Genomic DNA, 21,016 nt, shown 5'->3' with positions numbered 1-21,016 from the left:
AAATTTATTTGAGTTTTGAAGCTTAACATCGATAATCCATCACTTTTATTTTTTGTACTCTTCTTCATTTCCTTTTTTTTTTGTGTGAAATTTGATATTTTTTGTCTTAAATGATTAATCTATTGGGTAGAAAATAGATTTTCTTGTTAGTGTATAAATTTTATAAAATAAATTTAAGGGCCTCTTAATGTAATTTTGCCTTAGGCCACAAGATCTGTTGAGCCGCCCCTGATAGATGCAATGGTCATATATTGGTCATATGATTCTACGTTCAACGATAATTCTGGTAAATTAATTAGAGTTAGAGTAGATCCCCAACTCACATAGTAGCTTATCATCAAATTGTTCAGCAATACGAATATAATTCCATATATAACCAAGAATTTTCCACCAGCTAAATAAAATTAATGTTAGTATAATGCACAATCCATGCAGTCGACAGATCCAGCGTGCTGACTTTGTTCTACCATATTTAGAGCCATATAGTTAACTCTTTGTTTCAAAATAGCTCATATTTTCATTTTAAAATAACTAGTATATGACAAAATTAAAAAATTATTTATTTTTATTTCAATTTTATTCTTATTTAAATAAATGAAATTTTTAATAAATCAAGAAATACAGAAGGAATATGTTGTCTATGCTGCGATATGACTCCAAAATATATATAAAAATACTTGTCAAAAGGTATTTTCTACCCTAACCACCTTTATTGCGGGAAGAGATTTTGTTCTATTCTAGCGTTGTATGCCACTTCCTCAAGATTTTAAGGCTACATTACTTTTTTCTCAAGAAAATGCTCAGAGAGTCTTTTCAAACAGTATTTTTATTCCGGCTTATTTTCTCACATGCAATCATAGTCTAGTTTAGTCTAAAATTAAGAAATATTAATCTCACATGCGTTAGATATATTCTAAGATATCAAATTCCATTTTTGAAGGTCAGAATGATATTCAATAGCAGAAATTAATAAATAGTCGGGTTATTGATTCATTCAAAAGTTACTTGTCCTTAACTTGGGCGAGTCAAAATGAATTGAGTTAGCATATTATTGATCTGCCCAAAAATTACTTGAGTTGAGTTGAGTTAACATTTTTGAACCAAAGTTTTGACGGTAATGACATTTTTTAGTCAAACTATAAACGGAGAGCATTTTTGACCATTTTCCCTTTATTTATTATGATTATATATAACATATAAAATTGAGAAAACAGTTTTTTAAAAATATTTTAACAAGATTTCTAATGAGCCAATTTGAGTTATCTATCAACTCAATTTTTAATGGATTGAATTGAAATGGGTTGAGCTAATGAATGAGCGGGTCAATAACCCTCTCAAACTTAAATTGATTGGGCAGGTTGAACGGATTGAGTTTGATTTTGCCAATCCTAGGTATAATAATGTTCTCCACTAGCGCATCTTCATATTGATTCTACGTTCAACGATAATTCTGGTAAATTAATTAGTGTTAGAGTAGATCCCCAACTCACATAGTAGCTTATCATCAAATTGTTCAGCAATAGGAATATAATGCCATGCAGTCGACAGATCCAGCGTGCTGATTTTGTTCTACCATAATTAGAGCCATATAGTTAACTCTTTGTTTCAAAATAGCTCATATTTTCATTTTATTTTAAAATAACTAGTATATGACAAACTTAAAAATATATTTATTTTTATTTCAATTTTATTCTTATTTAAATAGATGAAATTTTAAATAAATCAAGAAATACGGAAGGAATATATGTTGCTATGTTGCGAATTGCGATATGACTACAAAATATATATAAAAAAAAACTTGCCAAAAGGTTTTTTCTACCTAACCACTTTTATTGCGCGGGAAGAGATTTTGTTCTATTCTAGCGTTGTGCGCCTCTTCCTCAAAGAATTTAATGCTACATTACTTTTTTCTCAAGAAAATGCTTAGAGAATCTTTTCAAATAGTATTTTTATTCTGACTTATTTTATCACAAACAATCATAGTCTTGTTTATTCTAAAATTACGAAAAATTAATCTCACATGCGTTAGATATATTCTAAGATATCAAATTCCATTTTGAAGGTCAGAATGATATTCAATAGCTAGCAGAAATTAATAAATAGACGGGTTATTGACTCATTCAAAAGTTACTTGTCTTTAATTTGGGCGAGTCAAAATAAATTGAGTTAGTATATTATTGATCTGCCCAAAAATTACTTGAGTTGAGTTGAGTTAGTATTTTTGAACCAAAATTTTGACAATAAGGACATTTTTTAGTCAAACTCTAAACGGAGGGCACTTTTGACCCTTTTCTTTTTATTTATTATGAATATATATATAACATATAAAATTGAGAATAAAGTTTTTTTAAAATATTTTAACAAGATTTCTAATGAGCCAATTTGAGTTATATATCAACTCAATTTTTAATGGGTTGAGCTAATGAATGAGCGGGTCATGAATAACCCTCTCAAACTTAAATTGGTTAGGCAAGTTGAACAAATTGAGTTTGATTTTGCCAATCCTAGGTATAATAATATTCTCCACTCGCGCATCTTCATTTTTTTAAATCTTAACGGAAGTTATTTCTTAAATACAAAGGTGCATACCTGTAGTTGTCCAGAACCCAACTATCGTTCTTTGCAACAACAATAACAATAGTTACGTCTCAATTTCATTATATAAATTATGACTCCTGAGTTTAACGCCACGATAATTTGCACAGATTTGTAACATCTACATTTTTTTGCAGTTAAAGAAGTCGATTTTTTTGGACAAAGTGCAATTCTCCGTCAATTATTCTTAGTTGGATTGGGAAATTTAGATTTTATGCATATTTTTATTTCAAGCGAGGATTATCCTTGGTTTTAATTTTGATACTATTTCGAGTATGTAGTATTACTATTTCAAAAATTAGCTCAAAATATCTGAAGTTAAAATTAAAACAACAATACATAAATACACACACACAAAAACTAATTAGTCACAACTACTTATGATACATGCAAACAACTAAAATAATAGTAGTAATTAATTTCTACACCATTTTGCTTGTTTCACAATCACAAAGAGAAATAAGAAGGAAGTATAAATTTGTTTTTTGACTTCTAATTTTGAATTGAATGACCCACACCCGGACTATGCCCAGGCCCTGAAGGGTCAGAACCATCAACGTTCTCATGTGTTGATGACCTAAAATTAGAAGAGTTTACCCTCTTCTTCTGCTTAGACTTGATGAGGTGCCTTGCCTCTACATGTAAAATCTCATGACTCAAGAGCAATACAATGAAGAAAATAAGGAAACTATACTTAATAGCTTTAGTGTTTGTTGCTGCCATTATATTTATTTGTGTTATAAAGAAATTAAACAATAAGGTTTTGGTTTGTATGTTAAATTAGATTTAGAAGTGTAGTATATATAGGCAAGGAAAAAGAGGATGATCGGACAATAATATGCATTTTCATTAATATACGTAATGTTGTTAATTATATATTGGATCAGATTGAACATAAGATAAATGAGAGAGGAACATGTGCTTGTGTCTTCTCACTCCTCAGTGGTGGGAGGGAAGATTCGTACGTATTTGATGAGATAAATATTGAATATGTAAAGTAAAAACGGATGGTTTGTTTTTGGTGATTAAGGGCAACCTCTAGTGAAGAATTAAGCAGTAAAATAAAAGCTCACATGCTATGATCGATCTGCAGTATATCTTCATTTCCTACTTGTCTCTATATTCCCCATGCTCTCATCCCATGCCACTCCACACTTAGTTGCAATTTCAACTCTATTATTACTATATAATACTATCACACTTTAATGCATGCCCATCTCTACAATCCTCAAAACGACACATTCAGTGTAAATCTATAGATATGCGTACTCTACTTTTACTCTTATCTTGAGAAGATAGAGAAGTTGTTTTCGGGGAGTAACATTTAGGATATTAGCATGTTTTTAATTTATTTGACATGGAAATAGCCTAAGTAGGGTGTAGTCCATTCATCTGACATAAGTATAAATATTTATATGTAAAAATCTAGTTAATAAATATTAAATTTGAACTCATAAATTTAATATTGAGAATCTTAAAATTAGTTTGATTGATTGAATTTAAATTTAGAATCCGTCTCGAGGCTAAAGGAGAAGTGCACTTTTTGTGCCTGAGGACATTAAGAAGACAGATCGAACTGAAAAACTTTCATTTGGGAAATATGCTTGGCATGAGAAGCAAGGAATGTGATTCCTGAGAAAATCATCATGTAATTGGTTTACAGAATGTGTGATGTCCTTAATTGGATTTTCTTCCAAAACTATCCTGACTATAAAATCAAATATGCACTTAATACTTTTGTGGTGGCCACTTGTTGAATTACCGTTCGATAGTCCTCATGATTAGAAGTCAGTCCATTTATATTTGGATGGCTAGAGTTTTAACTCAGTTTTAAATTCATTTAGTCCAATTAGCTTTAGCTCAAGTAACATTTAAGCGGATTAATGACTCATCCATTTATTAATTTAATTCATTTTCATATTCTTAAATTCAACTCAATCCGTTCATTTGACATCCTAATCTTGATCTTCCCATTCGCATAGTTGCTTCAAAATTACTCCATATACCCGATGTTTCTGTTACTTTTAATATATTTATTTTTATTTACAGTTTATCCCAGTTAAATATTTTTTTACCCCTCTCAGAAATTAATTTTACGAAATAACTAAGAACAAAATATCCTTTTTGCATTGCAGTAAGCAGCTTTATGATTATTAAATTATGGGGAGTTGTGGCAAATAGTCAATATTTTAAATTTAAGGAAAAGTCCTTTTCACCAGAAAATTTGACTAGAATGGTATTTCTATGTTATTTTATCTTTTTAAATATTTTTACCTTTTTAACTTTAATAACTTTTAATTAAAAAATAGAAAAAAGATTAGTTTATTTTAAAATTAAAAAAATATTATAAACTTTTTAAATTTCTTGCCAAATTCTCTGGCCATTTAGCATTACCCTAAATTTAATTATGCTACATAGTTATGGTTTGCATATATTCAGGTTGTAGCTACAGTTTAAGCTACCTCAGTTGTATAATTCGTGGGTGAGTTTGTATAATTGAGTTATTTTTTTATAAACTCAAAATAACAAATTTATACAAACACAAACATATGAACTTTAAACAGTTATACAAATTATATTATACAAATTCCAAATTATAGAAACATGCGAATTATACAAACTCGAAACCTCAATCCAATAGTTATCACTGAATATTGGTCGCGAGTGATAATTAACAAAAACTATAGCTATGATGACTAATTAACATATATATATTTAACCGTGTAATTGTTTAAACAGCACAACATTTTTACCGTGAAAGATATAAGGGAATTAACAATAACCTCCATGACTATATAAAATTACGGTAGTATACTTTATGAAAAACGATCAATCAGTGATCAAATAAATTTAACAATTACCCCAAAAAAAAAAATTACCTAAAAAATTCATCATTAAATAGGATCAACAATGGATATTTATTATTAGCAACAGAAATTGTTAATATTTTTTTTTTTATTCAGAGACAAAAGTTTTGGTTGCTAATATTTTTTTCATTATATTATTATGATGAAGAACCTAACTTCCATGCGTCACAGAAGATGAGGATTTAATTTTTTTTCCTGGAGATGCAAATTAAGGGTACCTAGGCTACACATGAGATTTGGAAATCCATGAGAAAGCACAAAATCAAAAAGAAATCTTTCACCAACCCCATTGAAATCATCAGAAGAGAACAAAATCCCCATGAAATTAAGTGCAATGGACTGGTACTTAGCTAATTAGGGTCCACTAATTTTTGTCTGGGACACTGCCTTTTCAAAGTTTTGCAACTTAACCGTTAACTAGCTCCTTAAGCCAGGGAGCGAGACTACCTTTTCATTCTTTACAATTTATTTATTGCTCTTAACTGCAAAGAAAATCAAGAATCTTCCCAATTTTGTGCTCATAAAGAATCTTGATTTTTTAATTTAGCCTCACATACACAAGTTGGAATTAGGCAACCGCAAAGGGTCACCTAGGCCTTTGGGTTCTCTAAACTGTAAAGTTAGGTTCCTCTTTATTACACGCAACAGTGGTTTAAGGACAATAAAAAAAACACTTAGCAGGACAAGCACTAGTCCCTAATAAACAGTATATAAGTACACAATGTGTAGGTCAGTGAGTTGGACTCTTCTAAAATTCTTTAAAGGTTTAATTTTGTTACAATATATTTCTTCCGTCTCAACTTATGTAACACATTTTATTAGACTTAAAATTTAAGAAAGAAAAGAGAACTTTTGAAATTTATGTGGCTATAAAGTATTTTATTAAGTATAAAAGATAATTTTCAAATTGAATTATAAAAAGATGACTTTCTTTTTCGGACAGATTAAAAAGAAAAATATATCACGTAAATAGAGACGAGGGAATAGTTTATAATAAAATTCTTTACAAAATTAAGTAGTACTTTTTTAGGTAGCTCTTGAGTTCTTGAAGGGTAATATTGTATAAAGTTTTTATAATGAAAAAGGGATATGCTTTTTGGACTGCCAATCCGATCCCCTGGGAAATTAATGATCTTGTTTATAGGGTGGTTACTGTTCTTTATGTGAAGATTAGGGCTACTCTATTTTAATTTCTTACTCCCTATGTTTCTATTTACTTGTCCATTTTTCTTTTTATAGTTGTCTCTAATTACTTGTTCATTTTGACAAATCAAGAAAGGACAAAAAGAAATTTCCTATTATACCCTCAATTAATTACTTTGAAAAAGGTAGAACTTTTTGAAAATATTAAATTTTTAATTCATCCACTTCATAATTAATAGGGGTAAAATGGTAAATTCACTATGTCAATAATTGTTTTCTTAATAGGCGTGGCAATTCAAAAGTGGACAAGTAATTAGGACATAGAGAGTATTTCACAAAGGAAAAGGACACCGCACGCATTCATGATTTATTAATTTTTGAATTTTCATCTCATAACGTGATGGGTCTCTCAGTAATACAAAAATATTATATATATAGAATGCAAATTGCTAGGCTGGTCTATATATATAAGTATGAATATGAATAAAATATGCGATTGGAATAAAGCTTGTTTTGGTCGTAATAATTATTTTTTCCTATTAAATAATAAATGTAGATTATAGTATTAGCGATGAAGTTGTATGGTATTAAAATGTGTACTTGACTGTCAACAAATATTCTAGTATTAGTAGTAAAGTAGAATTAAAAAAAATTGGTCACATTTTTTAATAATTAGAGTTGTGAAGTTGTTTTTTCTTTAAAAATAATAGTTAGTTGTATAACTTTCTTAATTTTCGCATATAGCCACTTAAAAGTAGTTTTATTATGCGTCATAGCTATAATTTACTAATTATGATTCGTACCTATGGAGGAGAGTGGCGAGCGAGATTGGGTGAGGGAGGAGAGAGACGAGCGAGAGAGGGCAGAGAGTGGAGAAAGGTGAATTGTATTTGTATATCGATTAAATAATGATATATATGTAACTATTATGTATATGTATCAATGATTGTATTTGTATATCTCCATACGATTTGAATTCGTATACAACTGAATCGGGTTAAAACATTTATATTTGTATATCTAATCTCCCTCTTGCTTTATACAAACACAAATTATGCATTGTATTTGTATAAAGCGAGAGATAGAAAGGTAAAAGAAGACTAGATAGAGAAATATTTGTATTTGTAAAATTACAAGTGTATATATTTAGGACGGAGAAATATTTATTTGTATATCCAATCCCTCTCACTTTATACTAACACAAATTATATTTGTGTTTTGTATGAAGTGAGAGAGTGATTGGTAAACGAGAATCGAGAGGGATTGGGCAGGGAGAGGAGAGAGGCGAGGGAGAGATGATTGAAAATGAGGAGAGAGGCGAGCGAGATTCCAGAGGAAGAAAGGCGAGAGGCGAGAGAGAGGAGTATAATTATAGCTAGAAATAAATTTCGAATTGTAATTAATGCAAACTATAACTAATATATATATATATGAATAACCGCTTAATTTTTCCCTATAAAAAAATGGTAGTCTAGTTGTTGTTAAGTTACCTATCACGCAAAGTGAACTGACCATTTACGGTTGGTTTGACCTTTCCTTTTACTCGTAACATTTTCATACATAAATTATTTTAAAAAAATAAAATAATATATATATATATATATATATATATATATATATATTTAATATTTAAATTCACAATGAAACGTTAATTAGCTTAATCTATCTCCAAATTAAACCACATAATTAATTAAAACCGAGGGAGTAGCAAATTAGAAGAGAGATGACATACTAGATGACGCACCAGAAATAATAATTAAGTTGTACTTGTAACCATGAAGTTGTACTTCAAAAAAGTATACATGACGTGAGTATTACGTGACCTAGTTATATTTATATTTTTACAATATAAAGATTTAGAGCTCGTTTGGATTGACTTAAAAAAAATAGTTTTTAAATCAAAAATAAAAAATTAAATTGAAATGACTTTTAAGTAAAAAAAAAAAAAAGAGTAGGGGGAGACCTACTTTTGATTTCTGACTTATTTTAAGTTATTTTTTATATTTGTCAAACACTTTCAGAAGTCAAAAATTGACTTAAAAGTAGATTTGACCAACTTTTAAGTCAATCCAAACGGGCTCTTACATTCTCTCGTGTTCTTTTTATGTGCTACTTCAGTCAAAAGGAATTGGACCAAAATATTTGTCCATGTTAATTTTCTTCTACATGTTCCACTCTTACTATATATACCCAAGCTTATAGTCATTAAAATTACTCATTTAATAAATGAATAAATGTAATTTAATCAAATACCTTACGACTAGTACCATCAATTGCTCTTCTTATGGAGTATTATTAAGGACCTTAAACCATAGATTAAGGACGGGAGGTCATATTTGTTTTAAAATCATAACAGCTACATTTACAATTTTACATGCCACAAGCATAATTTTTGGTAGATGTCTACTAAAATTTTGAGGGATTAAGATTTCTTGACCAATTACAAATGAATAGAAAATAAAAAGTCTTTTCAAATCTCCTGAAGATCTTTGATAAAAAAAACCCATTAAAATTAAGCAAATTGTAAATAGTCAGGTGAAAGAAGTTTTGTTTTAACTTGGGAGTATAATACAATTCTCAAGGAAATGAGATCTTTTGCCCTCTTACTATAAAACCTTTTTTTTTTTTGTTAAAAGGACTAGAAAATCATTTCTCCATCCAATTCCCTCCGACAAATTTTATGGGTGACAGTGTAGAGCATTTTTCGTACAAAAGATCCGTTACTATCTACGTACTGAATTTTCATTTTTGACCAAACAATATTATGGGCCACAATCATGAGTCATGAGTACTACTGCTTATCTTAATTAACTAAGTATTTAGAATTGAAGTTATCAACAACAACATATCCATAGTAGGATCTAAAAATGTATAGGCAAACCTTATTTCTACCTTATGTGAGGTGGAAATGATGAGAATTAAAGTTACCGTAAGAGATAATATAATTACCGTAAGAGACGTACTCCAATTAATACCTTGGGAATTAGCGTTATTCGAGTAGTACTATTAGAACCACCACATGCATTTTAGATTTTGATGTTGTTAATAAGTGTTATGGAAGAGTACAATATATGAAATGAAAGTTTTTTTCACAATTAACATTGAAATAAAATTAAGAACAAATTTACATGATTCATGAGTCCTAGCTAGTAGCTACAAACTAAGCCAATCGAATTGAAATAGTACGTACGTACTACATAATACATGCACGCAATATGAAAATTATTAAGAGGATTACAAATGGATGATCTTAATTATATCCACCAAACCTAGGTTACTATTACATTGCTAGTCGTGTTTAGAGTGACCAATGCCAGGACTGTGGCCAGGGCTGCTAAAAGCATCCACACTTCCTTCCATAAATCTAAATCCTCTTCTTCCCAACTGTTTATTATTAGTGCTATGGCTACCTTCCTTTTCTTCTACCACCACATTTACGCCTAACGCCACGACGACATTAACGTTCAATTTTGTAGCAAGATTTCTTCCTTGGCTGAAAACAACTAGGTTTGATATGAATAGCAACATGAAGTAGAGTACGGTATAAAACTTGGCCATATTGGAAAAATATAGAGAGGAGCAAAGGGTGTTGGTGCTTTGCTAAGACTAGTTAAGAGGAAGCAAAGCTAATAGAGTATTAGAGGATAGTCCGTTTGACAAGGGCTTTGGGGTGGTATTTAAAGAGTTAAATTAATGGAAGCTCAAGATTCCATAGGAAGAGGCGTCAAAGCCTACCACATTGTTCAATTTTGTTATGAAAAAATTAATGGTGGATAGCAACAAAGACCCCATTCCACTTAGACGAGTTGCTACGATGGTAAACACTCTTCGCATTAAGGTTATAGGTTTGTGTCACAGACGAAACAACAAGGTGAGAACTCGAAAAATTAATATGATTCTATGTACATAAAATATTTCTTTTTAAACTTCTCATGAATATAATGTTATATGCACTCTATTTCAATTTATGTGATATTTTTCATTTTTCGATAATTTAATTATTTAGTTTTGTTCACTAACTTTGGACATATATAATATTTTATTTTTTTTCAAAATAGAATTTACATATTTGAAAACTATGTGAAAACTAAAAAATATTACAAGTTAGAATAATTAAAATATTTAAAAGGCATATAAAAAAATTACTTTATAACAAAAGCAATGTATTTGACATTTAAAATTCGAATACTATCACGTAGGACCATAACTATTAAAGAGGAAGAAAACCTAAAAACACATTCTAAATTTGGATTATAAGTGGTATACTAAACTTATTCGTAGTACTTTTAATTATTTCATTGACATGGCTATTTGATAAACTTTATACTCTTTGACGTGAATACATTTTTTTAGGCGTGTGAGAGTAAGGAAAATAAAAATAAAAAACCAGCATTTTTTCTAGGCCAATTTGGAAAAAAAAAAAAAAACTTGATTGGAACTCCATATATCATTTTATAAAAAGTATTTTTTAAAACAATAATGAACTACCAACTGTGTGTATTTTTTTTCAAGCCAAAATCAATTTAAAAAAGTTAAAAGTTACATATTGTTAGCCACATAATTTTATATTAACCAAAATAATGGATTTGCAATTGTGTTTTGTGTAAAAAAAATTAATTTATTATTTAGATACAATGACTATTTATTTCAAATGATATTTTTTTTGGGGACAAATCTATATACTTGGTTAGAGCTCCTCTATTTTTAGTGAAACAAAAGGTTTTAGCAGAGTAATTTTCAACTATATAATTCTTATTATATCTAAATAAAAAATAATCATTATTTGTTTCAACATTACATATTTTCTTTTTGGGCAAAGCCTATTAATATTTAGATTGAGGAAATAATTAAAATATTTATAGTTTATAGAGATTTAAATAAAAATAATCAAATTTAAGCCTAAAAAATAAGAATGAAGTACGACTATTGTCGTGTTGCTGTCCCATTAGTTCAAATACTTTAAAACAACGGTCTCAGTTGCAACTCAAACCATAAAATACGATTTCCAAATTGAAAACTCTTCCCTTCTACTCACATGGTAAGGATCCAACTCATGTTAGATAGCCGCCATTTGCACATAATTAATTTACACCAAGTAACATGGGGTTAGCAAACAATATATCAACGTACAATATAATAATGTTACATTATAACGCTTTTTCTTGATCGAGTTCGTTTTTGTGTGATTTGTATACTATTATATTAGAGCAGAGTTAATTTGTACATATCTAAAAAAAAATAGAGACTATGACTTTTCTTACAATTGAAAATAATACTGTTAATTACCGTATCTCTTTAATAAAATTTTTTAGTTTTGGTTAATTTGTTGTCTAAATATTACAGCTGCGCAGACACCTCCCAGAGTGTCGCTAAGCACACATCATATTTTTTAAGGAATCTAAACAGCGCGAGATTCTTCAAGATTCACTTTAATTTATGGCGGCTCATTTTTTCATCCCAGTCAAACTCGACTCCTTAAATTAACATATGATAATAGATACTTTTTTTAATTATTCTCACGAGTCAATTTTCAGAAAGGTGAGTGGGATGAGCTCAAACAAAAAACATGTATTTGGGTAATTTATCTATTTTGCGGTAGCTTTTGGAGTTAAGTTAAGCCTACGTCTACGTCTACGGACACATTAAATGTTCGGTCTTGGATGTGAGGCTAGGGTATTAAGGCCCTATTTGAATTGACTAATTTTAAGTGTTTTTAAATCAAAATAATTTTTTAAAGTATTTGGGTAAACTAAAAAAAGTGTTTATATACACTTATTTTTAAGCTAAAATACAAAAATAAGTCAAAAGTCATAAGTTAAAATTTCCAACAAATTTATAAGTCTAAAGCAATAAAGATAGATTCTTAAGTCTTCATATGAATTTGGACAATTTTCCCTTCTTTTGGAATTGAGTAAGAGATGAGAGCTGTATTTTGACTCTCTCAATTTCGACTGTAGTTTTGATTTTCTATTGAATAATGTAAAAAGTTGACACAAAATACAAATGTTGCTATGCATTTACGAGTTCAAAATATTAAACTATATATTTGAGTAAGATATTTCTCTTGTTTAATACTCCTATAGGGTAATAAATAATTTATCTATCGAATGAAAAGTAGAAGTCATGGTGGGTCGCATGTGTCTTTACGTTATTAATTAATTAATGATCTGCAATTTGCAATTGATAAGTGCTTAATTAGCTCTTCCCATGACTATCGACTGATATAAATATTTTTAAATCAAAGGTTATGGTTGTTCATTGCCCCATTAGGAAACCTCGTTGCTCAGCTGTCACTGTCAACTCAACTTGTTCTGTTCTTTTGTCTACTATATATATATAGTACCACTAATTAAATACTTAATTAATTGTAGTTTAGTGGGTCAACATGAGAATTATAAACAATTTATCGCCAGATTGGAAAGTTTATTATACTTTCTGAAATCATGAGAGCTGGCGGCTGGGTATGTACTAGTTTATTTACTAATTAGAATATTTAATTACCTAAAACTTTATTACGATGATCAATTCTATTTTCTAATTTCTACTTTATTTACAACTTCGACTAATAGGTTTTTGAGTATAGAGATTGATCGTAGATTATTTTTACTTGTCTACTATTCTTAAATAAATATTAGTATTATTCTTTTAATTATTTTTTTCCTTTTTTAAAAAAATCAACCAATAAATAAATATTAGTATTACCTCTCTCCCACTCTCTGCCCTCTCTCGCGATCACTTCTCTCTTCCCTATAACATGTAGCTACGAATCGTAATTAGCAAACTATAGTTATGGAGCGTAATTAGGCTATTTTTAAGTGGCTATATGCGAAAGTTTATCTTTTTTTAATATAGTGAACAAATAAAAGTGAGAGTAGGCAGTATAATTCGGCAAACACAGTACGTTCAACTCTTCCGATCCAAGCGTTTATGATCTGCATGGACAAAAGGTCTTAACATGCAGGGAGAGGTGTTTAGTCCTATGGCCTCTTAATTATTTTTTCAAGAGGGACGAGCACAAATGATATATACACAATTTTAATTTTATAATATAGCATTGCTAAAACTATGCTCATCTTGTCTCAATTAAATATTATTTCTTTTCTGATAACTTTTTAATTCGAGCTTTCTACCTCATATGTTTAAGGTCATAAATATGCATATCTTTAATTAAAGTTCACGATTCAAAATCTTTTTTACTTTGTTAAACTCTGTATCAAGTCAAAAAATGACAAACAAATTGAAACGAAGGAGTAAAATTAATTAATTTCTTGATATAGTACATAATACGTGTACAATATTGATCCGTTGCAAAATACAACTTTCAATCTCTAATATTCAAGTTGTAGAGAACGGATCGAAGTACGTTAATCGGATATATTAATTATAACACTAATTAAATACTGGAATAATTACAAATGAGTAGGTAGGGAGGAGAAAATAAATAAGTTTAATATAACTAGACATTTGGACCAATTATTTCAATCTGAGAAGAATGTCCAATACCGGGACTGTGTCCTGCTTTGACATCGTCTATGGATACTTCAACATACGATTGTTTATATTTGTATATGACGATGATTTCCTTTGGTTTTTCAGTTTTGTCATCATATACATTCAATCTTTTTGTGTATAACTTTTTAAAGTTTATATAAACGTGTAGTTTTCGGATTTTATATAATATAATTTATATAATGTATATAATATATTTTGTATAATTGTTTAAAGTTCATATGTTTATGTTTGTATCAATTCGTTATTTTGAGTTTAATTTTATTATAATAATTCTAGACTTTATATTACTCAATTATACAAAAACACGCGAATTATACAAACGAGATGCAAATTATACAAATTATTGTCCTCTCTCGCTCGCCTCTCTCCTCCCTCTCCCAATCTCTCTCTCTAGAATATACAAATACATATGTATAATATACAATTATCTAACCGATATACATATACAATTCACCTCTCTCCCACTCTCTGCCCTCTCTCGCTCGCCTCTATCCTCCCTCTCCCAGTCTCGCTCGCCATTCTCCTCCCTATAACATGTAGTTACGAATCGTAATTAGCAAACTATAGTTATGGAGCGTAATTAGGCTATTTTTAAGTGGCTATATGCGAAAGTTTATCTTTTTTTAATATAGTGAACAAATAAAAGTGGGCGTAGGCAGTATAATTCGGCAAACACAGTACGTTCAACTCTTCCGATCCAAGTGTTTATGATCTGCATGGACAAAAGGTCTTAACATGCAGGGAGAGGTGTTTAGTCCTATGGCCTCTTAATTATTTTTTCAAGAGGGACGAGCACAAATGATATATACACAATTTTAATTTTATAATATAGCATTGCTAAAACTATGCTCATCTTGTCTCAATTAAATATTATTTCTTTTCTGATAACTTTTTAATTCGAGCTTTCTACCTGATATGTTTAAGGTCACAAATATGCATATCTTTAATTAAAGTTCACGATTCAAAATCTTTTTTACTTTGTTAAACTCTGTATCAAGTCAAAAAAGGACAAACAAATTGAAACGAAGGAGTAAAATTAATTAATCTCTTGATATAGTACATAATACGTGTACAATATTGATCCGTTGCAAAATACAACTTTCAATCTCTAATATTCAAGTTGTAGAGAACGGATCGAAGTACGTTAATCGGATATATTAATTATAACACTAATTAAATACTGGAATAATTACAAATGAGTAGGTAGGGAGGAGAAAATAAATAAGTTTAATCTAACTAGACATTTGGACCAATTATTTCAATCTGAGAAGAATGTCCAATACCGGGACTGTGTCCTGCTTTGACATCGTCTATGGATACTTCAACATTAGAGTGTTTTGTTTGATAATTTGTTTTTGGCACTGAAGATGAATGTCCAATACCTGGGCTATTTCCAGTTTCGTTAGGTGTATAGCTGACTGCTTTTGGCACTGACGATGAATGTCCAATACCTGGGCTATTTCCTGTTTGTTTTGGTGCGTAGTTGATTTTTTCATTTACTTTTGAAGCGTCTCCAATAATAAAACGTTGCCTATCAGGAATTTCTTTTGCGCTCATACTATCTGCAAAATCGGGTTTCAGTTGTCTTCCCTCAGTAAATTGAACTAGATGGCAAGGATTTACCGCAAGAATTAAACTAAATAGAAATATTTGTTGTATACTGGCCATGGTTAAATTCCTCTAGAGGTTGTTAAATTGAAGTACTTGGAGGCTTAAGTGTTGTATTGAGATGCTATCAAAGTTTGGGATTTGAGTGAGGAATATTTCCCATCATTGTGGTATTTATAGGAACGAGAAGCTAAGCTCCCTACACATGTATTGTCATGATTAATATAAAGTACTCCCTCCGTTTCATAAAGAATGACCTGGTTTGACTTGGCACGGAATTTAAGTAAATAAAGAAGACTTTTGAATCTTGTGATCCTAAATTAAAGTTATGTCAAATGTACAAAATTACCCTTAATCTTGTGGTCTTAAACATGCCACGTGGAAAGCAAAAAGTATAATATTACCAAAAAAGGAAAGAGGTCATTCTTTTTTAAACTGACTAAAAAGGAAAGGAGGTCATTCTTTGTGAAACGGAGGGAGTATTATATTAGTACAGAGTACTTTTTTTTTTCTTTTTTCTTTTTGAATTGAAAATTGTCCTCCTGTTGTAACAATTTAGATGGTTTGTGGTCCTTCAATAAGTTTGAAATTCTTTTTAATTACTTGTTTTGTAAATGGGTCTTCACTTATCTTTAATTGTTATGTACTGAATTTCTTTATTAGTTACTCTTCATTTCTAGATCTTTTTTTTTTTTGTCCTTCAGTGCTTCTTTCATTTCTTGGTCCTCTTTATAGCTTGTTTTGCTGCGATCCATACATAATTTTATTTTTAAAAAAATGAGTGAAAATAATTTTTACACTATAGACTATAGAGTAATTTAATCGATTGTAATAGATTATTTCTTTACTTTTGATCAGGTTATGATATCAAAAGTGCTATAAATAAGAGGGAGAAGGAGCTTAGTTTATTGGTTTTAAATTGTGAACGGGCTAATTATATTTCAAAAGTGCAATTTGTTCAATGGTAAAAGCCGAATGATTGAACCCGTCAATTTAAATATTGAATATATACCTTTGACTATAAGTCATAAGTGAACAAGGCGGAGCTAGATCATTGGTTGCAGGTTAAAATTCATTTTATATGTATAAATTATTAATTTAGAACCTAATAACTTTAAAGATCTAGATTCCTAACTCATAAGCTTTAAATTCTGATTTCACTTTTGCTAAATCTAATATTATAGTGTAAAAAATCTACATGTAACGTTAGTGTACACAACTTGCACTAAAAAAAGAGTTATAATTATGCTTAGACCTACTTTAGTCGTGCAGTCGTTTGGCTGGCAATTGTTTTGTATTAATTATAATTAAGGTGTTTATACTTGTACTAAGGCTAATAGTTGGCTGTGCAATAGCCTCTCTTTTTGTTCATGCAGCTTTATTTTTTTTTTTGATCTAATAAATAACAAAAGATCTTTGGACTTAATTAGGTTTATAATACCAGAATTGTCTATAGCTAGCCGTCCCACTACCGAAATTCCAAATTGAAAGATTAGATTCTTTAGTATTTCCCACTTTAGTTTTATGCTCAATTTTTTAACTGTGTGGTTTATATGCAACTTCTGACTTTGCTAAGCAGAGGCGGAACTAGGATTTCATTATTGCTGAATTTATTAACACAAATATATTATTTTAATTAAATTCACTGAGTTCCGCCCTAGTTTCTCGATACACAAAATTCAAGCAAAATGCATCTTATTCTACTCTCTTTTTTCTTTTATTTTTTTGGTTTATGGTACAACTTAATAGATTTTGAATGAGTTCATAATTAGTTAAGATTCCCAACTATGATTGCTATTTATATTATTCGTATATTATTCTTTTCAACTGTAAGAAAAGTCTGTGGAGGTTAAGAAGGTCGCTTTCTTATAATCTCGTAAAAGTTATTTTTTAATGAAAAAGCCAATTCTGCTCCTTTTCTTCCTCTGTCTTGATCTCATTCCTATATTAGTCCTTTGTGTTGTGATAAGAGATCTTCTCCTGCTCATAAATTTCGATTGAGTGATTTTATTTTAAATATATATTTCAAATGTGTTATCCATATATATTGTTCGAGCTGAAAGTAATAAGTTCAATGAAACTCATTTTAGATTAAATTGGAGCTCTAATTTTGGTGTGATCAAATAATATTTGGTTAAAAAATAAAAGCACGAAGATGGGCTGCACGGGTGCCTTAGTTTACTAGAAATATTGCTAAAAGGAGAACCTACCACTAACGAAAAAAAGGTTGAATATTGGTAATGGAGGGCTTAGATAACCTGTTAATGATAGTTGACCAATGACCGATCATCAGCTAAATAATCATTACTCTCTATTTTAATTTGTTGTGGTCCTTTTCATTTACTATATCTGCTATGCTTTGACTCTTCCTTTTTACTAATTTACTAATAAATTCAACTGTTATGCGCACTTTAATCTTTTTTAGGATTTTTCAAATTGATGTGACACCTTTAATATTTTACTACTACATCACTTTTTTAGCATAATCTTTTTTAAGCTTTCTGTTGTTTGTGGCAGTTTAATTTGCTTTCTCTAATGAAGAGTTACATCATGAATTTGATTTTTTTTCGAGTGAAAACTAAGTATATATTTAAATTCTGGCTAATGGTGAGGGGACCTAGCACTCTTCTTTGTCTCAAATAAGTCAAAATAAAGCAAAGAAGTGGGATATTCAATTCCATTGACTCTCCAATAAATTCTTAAATAAAACTGTATAATTACTTTCAATTATGTACACACAAATCGAATTTCAAAACATACTCTTAATAAGTCTCTCAATGAATCAAAATTGGAAAATGATTTTATTTATATAAGGACATGTTAAAGTTGGCTCCTCGAGTCCTGGAAGTATCTCTTTAGCAATTGGCCCACCAAATTGCACAAGACATATAATATATAAGACTATTATAATATTACTTAGAAAACAGAGAATTTCATTTCAGATTTTGCTAGGCTGTGATACATGAGTGCTGTTGGCAACTCAAATGGTTACTATTGTATAAATCATTACAAAAAAAATGGTGTAAAATCTTTTGCATGTTTATTGATAATCTTTTAATTACACCAGCAGTACTATACATTAATTACCATTATGATTTTTCTTCCTCATTTTGCCTATTCTCATGTTAGATGGTCGATATTAGTTACGTCTAGCAGTTCTGTTGAATATCCTGAAAATGGGGCGTGCATATTTTCGTAAAATTAGGTTTTTTATGTATACATATTTTCTAGAATTGGTATATTGTATCCGTTGATACCTATGTAACGTTACAAGAATGATAAATGATGCACTTGGTTGAGTGTTGAGTTATTTACCTAAAGAATTAGTTAGTTATTTTTAGTAAGCACGACAACTAAACTGGACCGGAGAGAGTACATATTAGCTAGGTAGGCCGCAAAGTACACAAAATATTATGAGATTCTCCAGTTGGAAAGTGAGCATGCTTCACTGATATATATTAGTATAAAGAACTGAAAAAGAGGGTAACCAGTGGAGCACATACAAACAATCCAATATACTATATAGTATTAAGGATTAAGGACAAGAATATTTTGATTCCATGGCCGGTGGGCTCTCAGAAGTTTAATTTCCCTACCAAATTCTGTCCTTAAAATACATAAAAATTAAAATAAAGATTATATATACAGAGTGATATATAATCTTGCATGGCTCATAAATACATTATTATTGCAACATTTTCCATACATTTAATATATACATTCTATACCATAATGAGGAGGTGTAATGAGATATGGTTGGGATCCCCCAACCTTATTAGTGAGCGGTCTAAAATTCGAGCCTTGTAAAAAAAACTTGTCGGCAAGAATCCTTGCTCAGAAGCCTACCTAATGCGAATCTGAATTAGTTAGTACATTAAATGAGCTTTGAAGTAATACAAAAATGTTAATTAACAAAAAACATGTAAAGACACACGTTTTGTGAACAAAAAGAAAAAGGTTGTACATCTCCAATATATTTTCTTGTGTATATAATCTCAATAACCCTCATGTTGCTAGCTTTCTTCTATAAATAGCAACAAGGAAAATAGAGTTTAAGCAACACCTATAACATTAGTCTGTCTCTATTATCATCACTCGATCTCTTCTTCATGGCTCAATAAATCAAATTGATCCTTGTTAATCTTTTCCTTGCAATGGTTTTGTCCCACATTAGTCAATCTATTGAGGGAAGACATTTGAAGTTGGAGAATACAAATGATCCCTCTAGACTCTATGTTCAAAAACTGAAATATGCAACATTTGAGAAGGTTCTAATAAGTCACAATTATGTGGCCACAATCGCAACCCCAACACCGCCAATTAGTCCGGTTCAGGCAGTGTCTCAGCCACCACCCCCTGGTCACCCCGATGGCCTTGGGACTGGTCATAGCCCTGGAATTGGTCACTCTCTTAAAGGGAACTAAGAAGAGAAATACTAAGTAACTTGTATTTATGTATCAATGTAATTCGTTTTTAAAAAATGTAATTCATATCTTTATCATAATGTACGTGAAATCTTGACATTCAAATTAAATCGATCAGCCTATTCAGGATCTGGTGAAAAACTTGTATTTGTTAATAATTTTCTACATAACGTACACAAAAAGACGTTCTAGTTTTCTTCACTGTTCTAGTACACAAACAGTCAGTCATCCTTGACATCAAAATTACTGACCAACACTTCACAAAGTCCTTGAAGGAACAAAAAACAAGCATTGCGTTTTGAGAAGAATTTATTTATATTAGTATACAACATATATGTTCTTATATATTATAAGTGCATATGAAAGTATCATTAGTTGAATAAAGTTGCACGCTCCACAAAATTATAAGAAAGTGTGCACAATACACAATCGACATACAGGCTACTAAACTCCCCTAGCAACAAAATTAGGTGGTTGCTCCGTATTGACTTCTTCACAATGCAGCAGTTGCCGAAAAATGCTCAAAATCTAGTATAATGTATACGGATCATGTTAGAATCAATAGATGAGTTTATATTAAACAAGAAAGTCACCGAAAAACTAGTTGGAACATGCTCATATGCTAGAGTATTAGAGTATTAGATTTGATGACTAAAAATGGTCACAATCAAAAAAATTAAATTATGTCTAAGATTTTTAGAGTATAGGTGCACCAGTAAGAGAAAAAAAAGGAAAAAATATATTATGTGTAAATAAAGTTATTTTAGAAAAATTTAGATAAAACTAATTAGTACATGTATTAATTTTCACCTTTTTCTTACTCAATAAATGTGGTGGGGAGAAATGAATGTGATGTATATGAAGTAT

This window comes from Solanum verrucosum, unplaced genomic scaffold (assembly GCF_900185275.1).
Source record: "Solanum verrucosum unplaced genomic scaffold, falcon-dt-bn FXZP01000103.1, whole genome shotgun sequence".
Taxonomy (NCBI): Eukaryota; Viridiplantae; Streptophyta; class Magnoliopsida; order Solanales; family Solanaceae; genus Solanum; species Solanum verrucosum.
This window is presented reverse-complemented; position numbering follows the sequence as displayed.